At 43.6% G+C, this 15,581-nt stretch overlaps 1 protein-coding gene across 5 annotated transcripts in view; it reads right to left on the bottom strand.

Annotated features, from left to right (window-relative positions):
- WDFY4 (WDFY family member 4) overlaps positions 1–12,177 on the bottom strand; it is a 255,678-nt gene extending 243,501 nt beyond the window's left edge. For 3 of the 5 annotated variants that reach the window (XM_061161997.1, XM_061161998.1, XM_061162002.1), the window contains exon 1: positions 12,021–12,176. The gene's annotated coding sequence lies outside the window, so the exon portion shown is untranslated. Of the gene's footprint in view, positions 1–12,020 lie in introns of all 5 variants that reach the window. The other 2 variants (XM_061161999.1, XM_061162000.1) reach the window with 1 other exon arrangement.
- Between the last annotated feature and the right edge of the window lie 3,404 nt (positions 12,178–15,581).

Below are 15,581 nucleotides of genomic sequence, written 5' to 3'. Positions count from 1 at the left end.
AAGGGATAAAATATTGTATGTAAATCACATGTCCATCAAACTGACATGAAAAAACACATATGTGGAGATGTTCTGTTCAGTTCAGTTGCTCAGTCATGTCCGACTCTGCGACCCCATGGACTGCAGCACACCAGGCTTCCCTATCCATCACCAACTCCCAGAACTTACTCAAACTCATGTCCATCGAGTCAGTGAGGCCATCCAACCATTTCATCCTCTGTCGTCCCCTTCTCCTCCCACCTTCAATCTTTCCCAGCATCAGGGTCTTTTCAAATGAATCAGTTCTTCACATCAGGTAGCCAAAGTGTTTCAGCTTCAGCATCAGTTCTTTCAATGAATATTCAGGACTGGTTTCCTTTAGGATGGACTGGTTTGATCTCCTTGCAGTCCAAGGGACTCTCAAGAGTCTTCTCCAACTCCACAGTTCAAAAGCATCAAATCTTTGGCACTCAGCTTTCTTTATAGTCCAGCTTTCATATCCATACATGACTACTGGAAAAAGCATAGCTTTGACTAGACATCTTCAGCAATACATGAACCGTGAACTTCCAGATGTTCAAACTGGTTTTAGAAAAGGCAGAGGAACCAGAGATCAAATTGCCAACATCCGCTGGATCATCAAAAAAGCTAGAGAATTCCAGAAAAACATCTATTTCTGCTTTATTGACTATGCCAAAGCCTTTGACTGTGTGGATCACAATAAACTGTGGAAAATTCTGAAAGAGATGGGAATTCCAGGTCACCTGACCTGCCTCTTGAGAAATCTGTATGCAGGTCAGTTAGAACTGAACATGGAACAACAGACTGGTTCCAAATCGGGAAAGGAGTACGTCAAGGCTGTATATTGTCACCCTGCTTATTTAACTTATATGCAGAGTACATCATGAGAAACACTGGGCTGGAGGAAGTACAAGATTGCCTGGAGAAATATCAATAACCTCAGATATGCAGGTGACACCACCCTTATGGCAGAAAGTGAAGAAGAACTAAAAAACCCCTTGATGAAAGTAAAAGAGGAAAGTGAAAAAGTTGGTTTAAAGCTCAACATTCAGAAAACTAAGATCATGGCATCCGGTCCCATCACTTCATGGCAAATAGATGGGGAAACAGTAGAAACAGTGGCTGACTTTATTTTTCTGGGCTCCAAAATCACTACAGATGGTGACTGCAGCCATGAAATTAAAAGACGCTTACTCCTTGGAAGGAAAGTTATGACCAGCCTAGACATCATATTAAAAAGCAGAGACATTACTTTGCCAACAAAGGTCCATCTAGTCAAGGCTATGGTTTTTCCAGTAGTCATGTATGGATGTGAGAATTGGACTATAAAGAAAGCCGAGCACTGAAGAATTGATGCTTTTGAACTGTGGTGTTGGAGAAGACTTTTGAGGGTCCCTTGGACTGCAAGGAGATCCAACCAGTCCATCCTAAAGGACATCAGTCCTGAGTGTTCATTGGAAGGACTGATGTTGAAGCTGAAACTCCCGTATTTTGGTCACATGATGTGAAGAATTGACTCATTTGAAAAGACCCTGATGCTGGGAAAGATTGAGGGCAGGAGGACAAGGGGACGAGAGAGGATGAGATGGCTGGATGGCATCACCGACTCAATGGACATGAGTTTGGGTAAACCCCGGGAGTTGGTCATGGACAGGGAGGCCTAGTGTGCTGTGGTCCATGGGGTTGCAAAGAGTCGGACACGACTGAGCAACTGAACTGAACTGAACTGAGACGGACCTTTGTTGGCAAAGTAATGCCTCTGCTTTTTAATATGCTATCTAGCTTGGTCATAACTTTTCTTCTAAGAAGCATGACTTAATTTAATTTCATGACTGCAGTCACCACCTGCAGTGATTTTGGAGCCCAAAACAATAAATATGCAGATGGAAGGAACACCAGTAGAGAAGTTAGAGGCTAAGGGTTTAGGCCCTTCACCTGCTCATTCTACTGAGGCTGCCGCTCAAAGAGGGTTTCACCAGCATCCCAATCTGATCTGTACAAACCAGACTAAAGAGTCTGACCAGAACCCTGGGCTCCCCAAGCTCCATGAGAGCAACAGAGGAGTCCCCAGACAGGAGAGGGCTGAATGCAGGCATGATGGGAAAATCACGCTTTAGCCAAGTTCTAGTGGCTGACACAGATGTGGAGTTCTAAATAATAGATCTTAAACATCTAGAAAAAGAGAACACAGCAACATGAATCTAGAATGGTTATTCCTAGCTGGCATAAGCCAGACTTGGAACAGGGAAAGACAAGAGAAAAGATGATCTCGCAGCAAGGACTAGTGATCACCTTGGTGTGGCCCCCACCCTCTCCAGTTAGCAAGAGTCCCCTCCTCTTACATCAGCCAAGGGAGAAGAGTACCAGCAGGTGGAAAACAGCAGAGCCCTGGGCCCTATCTCCTGTGTCATATGACTCAAGAAGAGAAGAAGGCCACTCAGGTTATTTCCAGAAGTACAAGAATTCCCTTGAAGACTAAGATGGGGACTTGATTGGCAGGAATCAGGCAAGTGAGGCGACACCTCCCATGGCTCTCAACACTTCCTTTTTTTGATTCCACTCCGTGCACTCCTGGCCAGCACACACCTCTGTGGTTTTTGAAACAGCAATAAAATATAGGAACTCACAGTGTGCTGGGGAAGGGACCTAGTTTTATATCTCGGTATGTGTACTGACTTCCACATTACCAAAAATGGCCAGGGAGCAGTTCCCCTGAGCAACCATTGCCAGCACAAAGATGTGGGCTGGTGAACAAGCAGCCCAGTTCCTGTAACCAGGAGCCTCCTCAGCAAGGGAGTTTATCTGTGGCTTACCCTCTACTGGAACGTAAGGAGATGCTGCCTAAGTAAGAAATGGCCATAACTGAGTGAGCACCTAACAGGCCATCAGAGTTCCCTAATCTTAGAAAATTTGTAAAGGAAGTATTATTGTGTCCATTATACAGACAGGGAGGGCAAGACTCAGAGAAAAACAGGTAACTTATCTGAAATCAAACTGCTAATAAGTGTTAGAATCAAAGTCAAATGCAGGCTTTTTTTACTCCAAAGTCCTCCCCTCCTTTCATCACTCTAGGTTGGCTTGACACAGTGGCTAACAGTGGTAACAACAGACCTCAGGGGCACCTCAGGTACCCGCTGGACACTGTTACTGCCAGCACTGCAGGGGTGCTCTGGCTGGTCTTGCAGAGTTGCCACTGACCCTTGGGCATAGGAGGTTTAGCATCATACTGCCTTCGGGCCCCCTCACATTGTAGGTGAGCAGGCCCAGAAGGGGACCCTCTAGTTTTGCCGTCTCCCCAGGGTAGAGCTACTCTCTGGGAGCCACAGTTTCCAGGCACACCCAGTGTTAATCACTCACCCTCCAGGCTAGCCACCAGAGCTGCAGCTCTACTCAGCTCTCTCTGCATGGTGGGCTGTTTGACTGTTAAACGTACAAGAAGCAGAATCACCCCTGGTCCACACCCTGGTCCACCTCACAGTCAAGGAAGCACTGAGGAAGCAGACACAGCAGGGTAGGAGCTGGGCAGGGAGGTGCCTGGCTGTGGGGCACAGAAGAGGCTCATGGCCCAGCCCAGAGAGGGGTGTGGTGGTCTGGAAGGGCTTCTCAGGATGGACTGCACCTGGGATGGGCACTGAGGGATAAGGAGGAGGTGTATCTGAAGCAAAACAGATGAACACTCCCGGCAGCATGTGTGTTCAGGGATGTGGGTAGGGTTCAAGGCTGCATCACGGGGAGCAGGGATGGGGTGAGGGTGTATGTTGCAAAAGGACCTCTAATGCCAGTGTGGACATGGACATGGCCCTCATCCCATGCAGTGTCATGGGAGTCCCTGTGGAGCTCTCAGCAGGGAGCATCACAGATGGCATACAGAGACTCGCTTCTAGATGCTGGGCCTGCCCAAAGGGCCCAGCCCCTGCCCCCTCCCCCAAACCCAGTGCTCAGAGCCTGTGGGGAACAGGAGGCAGGGAGAAGGATGCTATGATACAATGTCTGAAATATATCCTTTGGAGAGGAATCCAGCACTAAGGGCACAGAGGAAAGGAGCTGGTTATTGGGGATAATGGACAGGTGGTGAAGGTGGGAGAAGTAAGAGAGTGTTCACAGAAACAGAGTCTTGGGAGAGGGAACATAAGGGAAGGAGAAGCAAGACTGTGGAGAGGCTAGAGAGAATTGTTCCTGGGGAAGGGCACACAAGGGGACGAGAGATGAGAGACGTGAGGCTGAAACACGGGTGGTTTGTGCCACTGTGAGGGATGCAGGGTAGGAGTAGGGTGGAGAGTGTGGGCAGAGGCTAGGGCACAAAGGTCTCCTGATCCTGAGCTGTCCCCATCCCATTCCTCACCCTCTGGACTCCCTGGGGGGGTGACATCTCTGGGGACTTTGCAGAATCCTTATTCTCAGGCCACATGTTCAGGTGAGAGATGAAATATTTCCAGGATTGGTCAGCTCATATAATCGGCCTGTTTAGCTTATTAAATTTTAAGTATTATTTGGTCAGAAAATAAACACAAAAACAGCTCATTAAACTTTCAAACATACCTGGAGGTATGCATTCCTGACTTGTAAGAAATTAAGCATCTCTTAAGTCTCATGGAATTCATTTAATAAAAAAATTCTTTCAAGGATTACACAAACAGATGGAAAGATGTATACCATGTTCTTGGTTTGGAAGAATCAATATTGTCAAAATGACTATACTACCCAAGGCAATCTACAGATTTAATGTGTGTGTGTGTGTGTGTGTGTGTGTGTGTGTGTGTGTGTGTGTGTGTGCTAAGTCACTTTAGTCATGTCCAACTCTTCCCAACCCCATGGACCGTAGCCCACCAGGCCCCTCTGCCCATGGAATTTTCCAGACAAGAATGCTGGAGTGGGTTGCCATTTCCTACTTCAGAGGATCTTCCCAACTCAGGGATCAAAGCCACATTTCTTGCGTCTCCTGCATTGGCAGGTGAATTCTTTACCACTGCGCCACCTGGGAAGCAAACAGTAAGGTACCAGCGCAAGAACAGAAATATAGATAAATGGAACATGATAGAAAGCCCAGAAATAAACTCATGCACCTATGGTCAATTCATCTGTGACAAAGGAAGCAAGGCTACACAATGGAAAAAAGATAACCTACAGATGAAAGGGGAGCCTGAGAGTGAAAGTCACTGTGATTAGACATGATTTGTGAGGTCAGACAGGGTAAAAGTCCACATTATGTAATTCCCAAATTCATCATTTTCACTCAGTACCTTTTGCCTGCAACTGCTGCACTTACCACTTTTCTCCTTGTGTTGACCTTATTCATGAAGACACTTTCTCCTACTCATTCCTGCATTTCCTCAATTTTAAATTTTTATCCATATAAAAATGTCACAATAATTTATTTCATGTTGGGGTGGTATTAAACACACACATCAAAAATGATACTATTCAGACATTTAAAATCACGTGAGGAAAGACATTTTTCTGGGGAGGGAGGTGGTATTGTAGCCAGGTTTTGGGAGAGGGGTCCCTTCACACAAGGGGAAGCAGTAGAATCACTCTGCAGGGTAACTGCACTCCCACTCTCACCCCAGGCGCAAGACGGAGCCTTGGACCCATTTCAGTTCCCCTGGTGTGGTAAATATGTCACTTATATAATGGAATGCTTCCGGGAGACAGGTGCATGCAAGGAAAACCTGAAGTAAAATAACAGACTGTGGGTTCTGATTTTTTTTATTTCTTTTGAACGTCTGGATATTTGCCCACCCTCATTGTGCTGGTTCTTTTCTCCCCCTTCGCTCTACCCAAAGGAAGCCTGCGCAGGACGCCAGGCTCTCCGGCACCCTGGGAGCCTCCGCACCTGCGGAGGAGCCTGGAGCTGCGTGACTCCACCCTCCCCAGTTTGGGCTGCTGCGCCCTCTTCTATCACTGCCTTCCACCAGCTTCTAAAGGACGCTGCATGTTATTAGGCCCTGCCTTTAATACACTTGTCTCCCAGCTGCCCCATCCCTACTACCCCCGCCCCCGGGACCACCTGGTTTCTGCACCTGGCGCCACTCTCAACTTTATCTGGTCCACGCTCAAAGAGCTCGGGGGAAAGCCCTTAGCGCTCACGGTAGCGTTTCAGCATTATTAACTCCTGACATGCTCTGACCATCCTATTAACACAGTTTCTTCGTGTGTGTGTTTCTCTTTTTCGTCTTTGACAGTACATCTCTTTATATCGTATTTTGTGCATATCCTTTAAAAAGCTGACATTGGGGTGCTACTTGGGCTATATTCTTAATATTGAAAATACAAAAATCAACAAGTGTTTCCTGCCCTTTTTTTTGTATACCACTTTTCACATCCAAGCATATGTTACTTGTAATTTATGTACCAAGTCTTAATGCAGTACGTGCCTTTCATCATACCATAAATATATTCTATGTTGCCCTTCTCCTTAAATTATGAGATTTATTAATGGAGAAGGATTCTTGGTCGATTCCCCATAACTGATTCTCTTACTGTCTATGAACAGGATGCTGAGGGCATCTCCACTGTTGCTATAGGCAGGGCTGAGAGGAAAGATCCCCTCACAATCTCTTTGTTTGCTGTAAATTATCTATGAAGATGAATTTTCAAAAGAAGGATTAGCCATTGCCCAAGAGAGAAGAGCAGTTTTCACACTTCTGCCACACACTGACTACATCTTTCTAGAAATGTTCCATCAGCTTTTTAGTGGTAGCTAAGGCAAAGCACACAGACTTTAACATCTGGTGGATCTAGGTTCAAATTCCAATCAAGGCATTTAATGTCTGAGGGTAAAGGACTTTACCTCTGAGCCTCCATTTTTTCATCTGTAAAATGGGAGTAATGAAACTGATCTCACTGTGGGGATCAAATGAGATTGCAAATACCAGTGCCCTACCCAATGTCTGGCTTATTGTAAGTACTAAATCCATTCTTCTTATCCTCCATACTTTCTCCTTGGAATTATTTAGGATGAGGGACTTTTCACTTCTCTAATTTCCCATCCTTCTTGAACCATTTTCCTCATGAAAGTCTTAGCCATGGAACAAGAAATATCATTTCTCTGAAGGGTGCTTCCCAGCAGAAATATAAAACCAACCACAAATTCAAGCCACATGTGTAATTTTAAATTTGGGGGCAATCACATTTAGAAAGTAAAAATAAATAGATTAAATTAATTAAATCTCTTTATTTAAATATATTTTAAAATATATTTTATTTAAGGCAATATATCTGAAGTATTATCATTTCAGTATGTTATCAATATTTTCAAGTAAAGATAGTCTATATTTCTTTTGTTCTTTGTTTGTAATATCTTTGAAATCCAAGGTGCATTTTATAACTTACATCACATCTCAGCTCAGACTGGCCACTTTTCAGGGATGACTGCAGGCTATTGTATTGGACAACGTAGGTCTGGACTTTGAGACTTAAGTGTTTAACAGTGTAAGAAGGGCTTAGAAATGTTACACAGAGACATCATTTCCCATGTAAAATGCAGGGACATTTTGATAGTTTGCAGGACCTTTGGAGGGAGACAACCAAAGTAAGGCTTTAGCTGTAAATAAAATGGATGTGAGCTCTACAGTGTGGCTCAAGGACCTCTGAGGTGCTCATCTTCCCCCTTCCTCTCCTGCACAAAATATCTCGCCTCCTGAAACTGAGTCCCCTTAAAATCAAGTTCCTCTGATGAGTTTACCATTAACCCCTTTATCCAAAACTTTATTTGAAAGAAAATAAGAAAGATCTTGTCCAGCACCTGTTCCCCTCAGGACTGAAGAGTAGCAAATGAAAAGGGGAATTGAAACCAAGCAGGACTCTACAGGGCCCTATGGGTAAAGAAGACCCTCCATGTCCCTCATGTCTTCTTTACAGTGAGAAAAAAAGACTTTATTCTCCTAAGCCTTCTGTGTGTTCCAAAAAGCAGACTCATGCAGTTAATGATTAGGAAAACAGAGTCAGAGGACTCCAAGTTCCCCCGAAGAGAAATAGATAACAATCTGATGCATCTCTTTGAGTTGCTCTGTTGAAACTAAGGACCATCCCCACCCCCCCACCCCCGGTGGGGGATGGTAACCGCATGCTGGGCATGTAAACCCCAGACTGGCTGGAACTAGAAGGTTGATGACTGAGATGTTCAAAACATCACCCTGTTACCTCACCACCAGCCAATCAGAAGAAGGTTCATGAGCTGATCACATGTCCTACTACCCTCTCCCTTTTACTTTTTTTTGCCTTTAAAAACCTTGTGCACCAGCCAGTTAGCAAGATGAATTTGAGACAAGCCTAGAACTCCTGTCTTCTGAGTGAGCACCTCCTTGATTAATAAACCTTTCTCTGCACTAAACTCCAATGTTTGTTTGTTTGATGTAACAACAACCCTTCTCCCAAGTGGCCACATGGCCTTGATTTCTACCAAAGGGCCACTTGAGGGAGATGATGCCAAGAATTCATTCCTCCACTTGATGTCTGATTGTCATCCCCATCTTTATATGTTCAAACTGATATTCTGGAATAATCACCACCTTGCAAATATGTTCCTTGACAATTAAATTCTCTCTGTTGCTCTAGACTCATCTTTAACTTCTCTCTTCTACACCCAACACTTGCAACATTGTTAAATCTCGCTCAAAAAAATATCTAGAATCTCACCACTCTCATTGCTGCTCATTACCTCTGTTACTATCACTTTGGGGCAAACCACTGTTACCTTCAGCCTGGGTTATAACAACAGCCTCTTAACTGATAATATTTCTTCTTCCTTTGTTACCCACAGAAAGTGATTTTTCTTCAAGGGAGCATGTATCAGCAAGAATCAAAAAAACATATTTTTGAAGACAAGGGCAATAATATAAAAAACAAACCAATTAGGAATAAATCTAGGCAAAGTATGCACTGATTTTATAAAAGAGACAAACAATATTCATGAATTGACAGAGTCATTTTCATAAAGATATAACTTCTCTTCAAATTACATTTCTAATAAAATCTGAACAGAACTTTTTTATTGAAACTAAGAAGCTGTTTCTAAAATTCACATTAATAAAGAAGGAAACAATATGTCAAGATAGAATGAAAGAATAAGAAAAAATGAGGTGACACTTTCCAGATACCAAAACTTACTATAAGCTTCTAGTTAATAATATTATTCAGTGTTGGCAAAGTGTAGAAAAACAAATGACAGAAGAGAGCTCAAGAACAGACCCACTACACATGCCAACTTGATTTACAACAGAGTTGTTATAGATTAGTGACTAAAGAATGGCTTTTTGACTTATGGAGCTAACACTCTTGGTTATCCATATGGAAAGGACTAAGTAAAATAAAACTTTACCCACTACCTCACACCCTACAGAATAATCATTTCTAAGTAGGACTAAAGACTAAATATGAATGGCAAAATTATTTTTTTAATTTAATAATAAAAAAGAATAATTTTATGACTTTGCAGTGGAGGAGAATCTCTTAGATAATATACAAGTATATATCATAAAAGAACAGATGGGTAAATTAAGCTTGTTTGAAACTAAGAAATTCAATCATTAATAGAAATCACAAATAACATAAGGAGACAAGGCACAAACAAGAGAAAAGCATTTACAACATACATAAATAACAAAGAATTAACATCAGAATATGTACTGCATTACAGAAAACCAATAAGATAAAAGACAGATGACCCCATAGAGAAAAAGATTTGAACAGGAAAAAGAATTTAGAATGGGCAAGGAGGATATAAATAGATGACCAAACTTAGTATTTCAGAAAATGCAAATTTAAAACACAGAGGGCTTTTCATTTGCTCTGAATCGGTATAAAATTCCAACAAGATCAAATGTTGGTGAAGATGTAAAGCAAGAGAAACTTTTACATATTGCTGATGGGTAGGTAGTGTTACAATCAACTTGAAAGAGGTTTCACTATTATCCAATAAGGCTGAAGATTTATATACCCTACAACCCACCAATGCTACTTCTAGGATATGTACCCTAGAGAATTCTTGCACATGCACCACAGGATATATGCACAAAGGAGAGTCCCAGCAGTGCTTACTGGTGCTAACAGCACCAAACAACTTATAATAGAAAAAAAAAAAATACCCTAGGAGTATCCCAAGCGCCCACTGCAGTATACTGAGGTATATTCGTGTATAACAGAATACTATCCAGCAATAAGAGGGCTTCCCAGGTGGTGCTAGTGGTAAAAGAACCCACCTGCCAATGCAAGAGACATGAGTCACAGGTTTGATCCTTGGGGTCGGGAAGATCCCCTGGAGGAGGACATAGAAAACCACTCCAGTATTCTTGCCTGGAGAATCCCATGGACAGAGGAGCCTGGCAGGCTACAGTCCACAGGGTCGCAAAGAGTCAGACACAGCTGAAGCAACTTAGCACATCCAGCAACAAACATGAGTGCATTAGAGACATATTCAGTAATATGAAGAAATGTCGACCCATAATGTTGATGAAATTAGCAAATCTTAAAAGAATATTTAATTACTATCGATAAAGTCCACAGCCATGAGAAAGCAAATAACATATTTAGCAGTTTAAATATACAAGGTCAAATTGAAAGGAAAAGCAAAAAGAACAATAAGCCCAAAATTCAGAACCACAGCTTTCTCTGAAGAGAGAGAAGGATGAGCACGCAGATGGCTTCACAGATGCTGGCGCTCTTTGAAGCAAAACTAAGGTGACAACACACAGGGCCATTTTCATTGCTTACAGTTTACATATGTTCTCTAAATTTTCCTTTCTATCTACTCACTATTTCAAGACTTCCCAAGTCTGGGGGACTACCGCCCAGGTCCTCACACTGGACAGGAAGGCCCTCCCTGACCTGACCCCACCCCAGCCCTCTCTGGCCGGGTCACGTGGCATATTCCTTACCCCTGTCTGCCACTCTGGCCTCCACCAGTCCTCCTCCTCTGCACCTTGACCTTCTCGGGTCCCTCTGCCAAGAGCACAGCTCAGAAACACACTTGGCTCAGGCCCTCCCTTCCTTCAGCCTCCACTTAGAAGACCTGTGCCTTCCTGGGCTTCCTGACCCCCACTCCCTATCCTCTGCTCTCCAACCCACTGGAGCCTGCGGCACCCAGCACCACCCACCCCTGACCACTGACCTAGCTGTCTTTAGGAAGTGACTGGAAGCCGTCTGGCAGGAAGTGGCTCTCCATAAATATTTGTTGACCAATTAAATGGATGACTATGCAGAAAATCATATCAAAGTTGAAACTTTATGGCAAAGGTAACATGTGAACTTCTTAGTTACCAGAGTAACTCCTCATGGTTCAGAGAGGTCCGGACAAAGGATTGGTTGTGTGTTCTGTAAGATGCAACTTTAGGTGGGAAGAAAAGATTTAATTCTTGAACCCCTGTGGTCCTGCTGATTCAAAAATACTGATGTTTCTAAGGTTTTAATGCAGTAAACCAGGTGAGGGAAGGGCAGCCCCAAGGGGCACCTACTTATCAGACCCCTAGGAGTAACCACAGGGCCAGGTCGGAGCCATCTCTCTTGGTGACCAGTCTGAAGTGACCCCCACTGTTCAGCGTCTTTCAGAGACCCACACAGCAGGTGGAAAGAGGGTCTCGTGGCCGGCCCTCTCACTCCAAATTTGGTTCACACAGGCCCGTATCCAGCCTCACCTAGGTGTGGGAGGTCATGTTCCTTAGCAGAACCCTGAGAATGGGCTTGACCTGAGGTAGGAGGGTGAGGAACAGTGCTGGAGCCTGGCCCAGCTCAGCAAAGCCCAACAGCGACAGACACCCCAACAGTAAGACATCCCAACAGTGGGACACCCCGGTAGACTCAGACATTGGAGGAGCCCTAAGCATATGTGCCCCGTGTCCTACACACACTTCCTGTTCCTCAGCTTATCTCCTCTCCCACATCCACAAACTCAGATCAGGCACTGTGGTCACACGCGCTCCCATGCTCAGCTTTCCAGGAGGCGGCCAGTCGGCTTGACCTGGAAGACAGGACACCCATGCCCACCTCTAGGCTGGCCTGGCATGGCCAAGGACAGGGTTACCTACCTGGAGTGTATCCGTCAGGGCCTGCAGATGTCAGATGGCATGGGCGCCCCCATACCTCCCCCTCAGGCTTAGGGGAAGAGGACCCAGCTCAGAATCTTCAGTCTTTAACTGCGTTTCACTATGAATCACTGGGTTTCTGCTCATTTCCTGGAGAAAGCAGAAGTGGAGAGTCGGCAGATGCCTGACTCTGCCCACTTCCCAGCCATCAGCAGCGTTGCCTGAGTTCTGACTGGTGACTTGGCCCCTGCAGAAAGGCCACTTGGGGCAGTATGGTTAAGCAGTGCTGGGTGGGGCCAAGGGCAAAAAAGAGAAAGCTAGTAAGAGTAGACCCAGAGTTTGTTCAGCCCTGCGCTGTGATGCTGGGCTTTTCCTCCTTTGCTTGGCCCTGCTTCTCCTCTCTGAGCCTCTGGGAAAATAAAGATAATAATGGTGTTTCATGCTCATGCTTAGTCACTCAGCCATGTCCGACTCTTTGCGATCCCATGGACAGAGGAGCCTGAAAGGATTCTTCAGGCAAGAATACTGGAGTGGTTGCCATTTCTTTCTCCAAATAATGGTGTTTAGGTGAATTTAATTAGAAGTGTGTCTAAAATACATCTGTGGGCATTGCATGAGTTCATCATCTTCCTCCCTAAGGCTTTCAGGCCCAGAAGGAGCTTCTTACTTGGAGTCCCTCCTCCTCCATCCTCAAGGCTAAATTGGACCACCCATCAAGGGAGTCCTCAGATGACCAACAGTGAGCAACATTAAAGTGATGATGAAAGAAAAGTTTAAGTCATAGAATAACATTCTCTAGGATTAAGCATCAAGATTCTTGTTCCTTTGGGATTGTTAGGTTGAATCATTTCATACCATTTCTTGATAGCATCATCCATGTAGGACCAGCCAGCATGTCCATTCGAATACAATGTCTCCCTGGGCCACATGGGCAAGAGCAGTGGTTAGCATGAATGCTTGATCCGTAAAGCTAGCTCATCACCTGATTCTAGTTCGCAACAAACTGACCATTTATGACTAACTATTAGTGATGAAACATCATCTTTTATGGGAGGCAAAAAGGCTCTGAGATGGGTTAAAATAATGAAAACATTTGTAGTAATATCTCAACTCTTGCCAGTAAAGATTGACAGTAGATAGTAACCAAACTAGGAGACTTGTCCAGTTTAAGTCCTTAGTCACATGCCCATGTTGACCTTGTACCCATTCCCCAACAGTAGTCACAGGTACCAATATCTCTGCTCAAGTTCTCATTTCTCATTCCACCATTCATGAGTAGAAAGGAAGCTAGAATGAAGACTGGAAGGGTTGTAGATAGGAGGGCATCACAGATGACCCTGAGACATGGAAGAGGCGTGTGGAGCAGCTCAAATATCATCTTGTCAAGCCAGAATGGGTTCCGATTTTTTTAGCAACCAATTAAGACCCATGGTTATACTATATGCAAGAGCCATTGTGCTATATTATGTACCATTATGAAGAAAAGTGTTAATTTTTTCAGCATCTGGTGCAAGACCCTTTCTTAGGGAGATATCTGCTTCTGTTGACTAAAATGATAAGTAGAGTCTAGGCTTCTGGGTAAAAAATCTGGGTTGAAATTCTCATTGCTACCCAAAAGGAATTAACATCTTCAAGTCTGGTTCTTATTTGTGGAATGGAACCAATGCCATGTACAGAATAAATGAAGTAATATTTGTAAGAGGATTTTTTAAATGCTAAATATGGCTGTAGTGGGGATTTCCCTGTTGGTCCAGGGGTTAAGACTCCACACTTACAATGAAGGGGGTTTAAGTTCAATCCCTAGTTGGGGAACTAAGATCCCACATGCCACATAGCCAGAAACAAATAGTAAATAAAAATGGCTGTACAAATATGTGCTATTATTACTGAGAGAGTTGCCCATGCTTAGTTAGGCACTGAAGCTGCCAGGACAACCATGAACTGAACATGTACATACATGGAAATATGTATTTTTGTTGAGGGGAAATGTGAGATTCTGTAGTTTTAAAAAATATCTAAAAATAGGAAGGATATTCTGCTCCCAGTTATGACAAGAGATAACCTCCCATCGAAGGCTACTCTAAAATAGGACAAATATATAGGACAATTGGTTTCAGGCATTGAATAGCAGGCATCATAAGACCAACCCTTGAAATAAGAAAAACAAAGAAGGTGAGCCTGTTGCTCTGCCTTTCTTCTTATGGGTGCTTTTTTGCCATGGTACATGGAGGTGAAGCCCCAGGGGCAGTAGTATCCTTGCACTAAAAAGATTTAAGTCAGAGAGTTCCAGGTTTCCTAAGAAGTTAGAGTTTTCAGAGCAGGGCCCTGAGAAGAGTGTGTTTTATGGGAATTCACTGTGTATGGCCTCGACCAAGGGTTGTTATACATGCATGGGGTGAGACACCAAAAGACATAGAGGAGATCACCTGCTCCAAGGCTGAGAACTGAGGTAATAGAGATCAGGCACTGTTAGCTATGCTGGCGTTCCATACCATCCAGGGTGGTGAGACCTCCCTGAGCATCTTGAGATTTCATCTTATACTCCAGAAAAGCCAAATCTGAAAACTAAGAACTAGAGCCTAGAGTAGGAGTCATGAACTAGAACAGGTTCTTACTTGAAACAAAAGAGCACTGAAAAGAAAGGTGAAAGTGAAAGACGCTCAGTTGTGTCCGACTCTTTGTGACTCCATGGACTATGGGGTCTCCAGGCCAGAATTCTGGAGTAGATAGCCTTTCCCTTCTCCAGGGGATCTTCCCAACCCAGGGATTGAACCCAGGTCTCCCACATTGCAGGTGGATTCTTTACCAGCTGAGCCACAAGAGAAGCCCAAGAATACTGGAGTGGGTAGCCTGTCCCTTCTCCTTTGAATCTTCCTGACCCAGAAATTGAACTGGGGTCTCCTGCATTGCAGGCAGGTTCTTTACCAACTGAGCTATCAGGGAAGCCTGAAAGAGCAGTAACAGAGAATAAAAGCAAGTCTGGCAAAACCAAAAGGATATTCCAGTTACTCAACTGTTAACCAGGAAAAAACTCATCATTCTTTAAAGGAAGAAAACAGTGCAGCAGCCTTCCATGTGGCATCCACACTGTCCAGCAAACAACTAAAATTAGTAGAAATCTGAAAGAACAGAAAAATGTGACTCATAAGAAGAAAAACAACTGTCAGTAGAAATAGACCCCAAGATGAATCAGATGTTGGAATTATCACATAAGGACTGTAAAGCAGCCATTGCAAATATATTCAATGACTTAAAAGATGGCCATAATAATTGAAAGGTGGGATATTTCAGGAAGTAGATGGAAGGTATAATAAGAAGATTTGGATGTAAATTCTGGAAGTGAAAAACATATCTGAAAAGAATATTTTACTAATAGCCCAAGAGTAGATCAGTGGGCAAAAATTTTAAAAAAGAAAAGTTAAAGAAATTGAAGACTGATGAACAGAAATTATTTGAACATAACTATCTGGACAAATATTTGAACAAACAATCTGAACAGAGAAAAGACTGAAGAAAAATAGACACACACTCAGTTGTCTTTGGGACAATATCAAATGGTATAAT

This window comes from Dama dama, chromosome 15 (assembly GCF_033118175.1).
Source record: "Dama dama isolate Ldn47 chromosome 15, ASM3311817v1, whole genome shotgun sequence".
NCBI lineage: Eukaryota > Metazoa > Chordata > Mammalia > Artiodactyla > Cervidae > Dama > Dama dama.
Note: the sequence above shows the minus strand (reverse complement) of the source record. Positions and strands in the feature narration are given on the sequence as shown.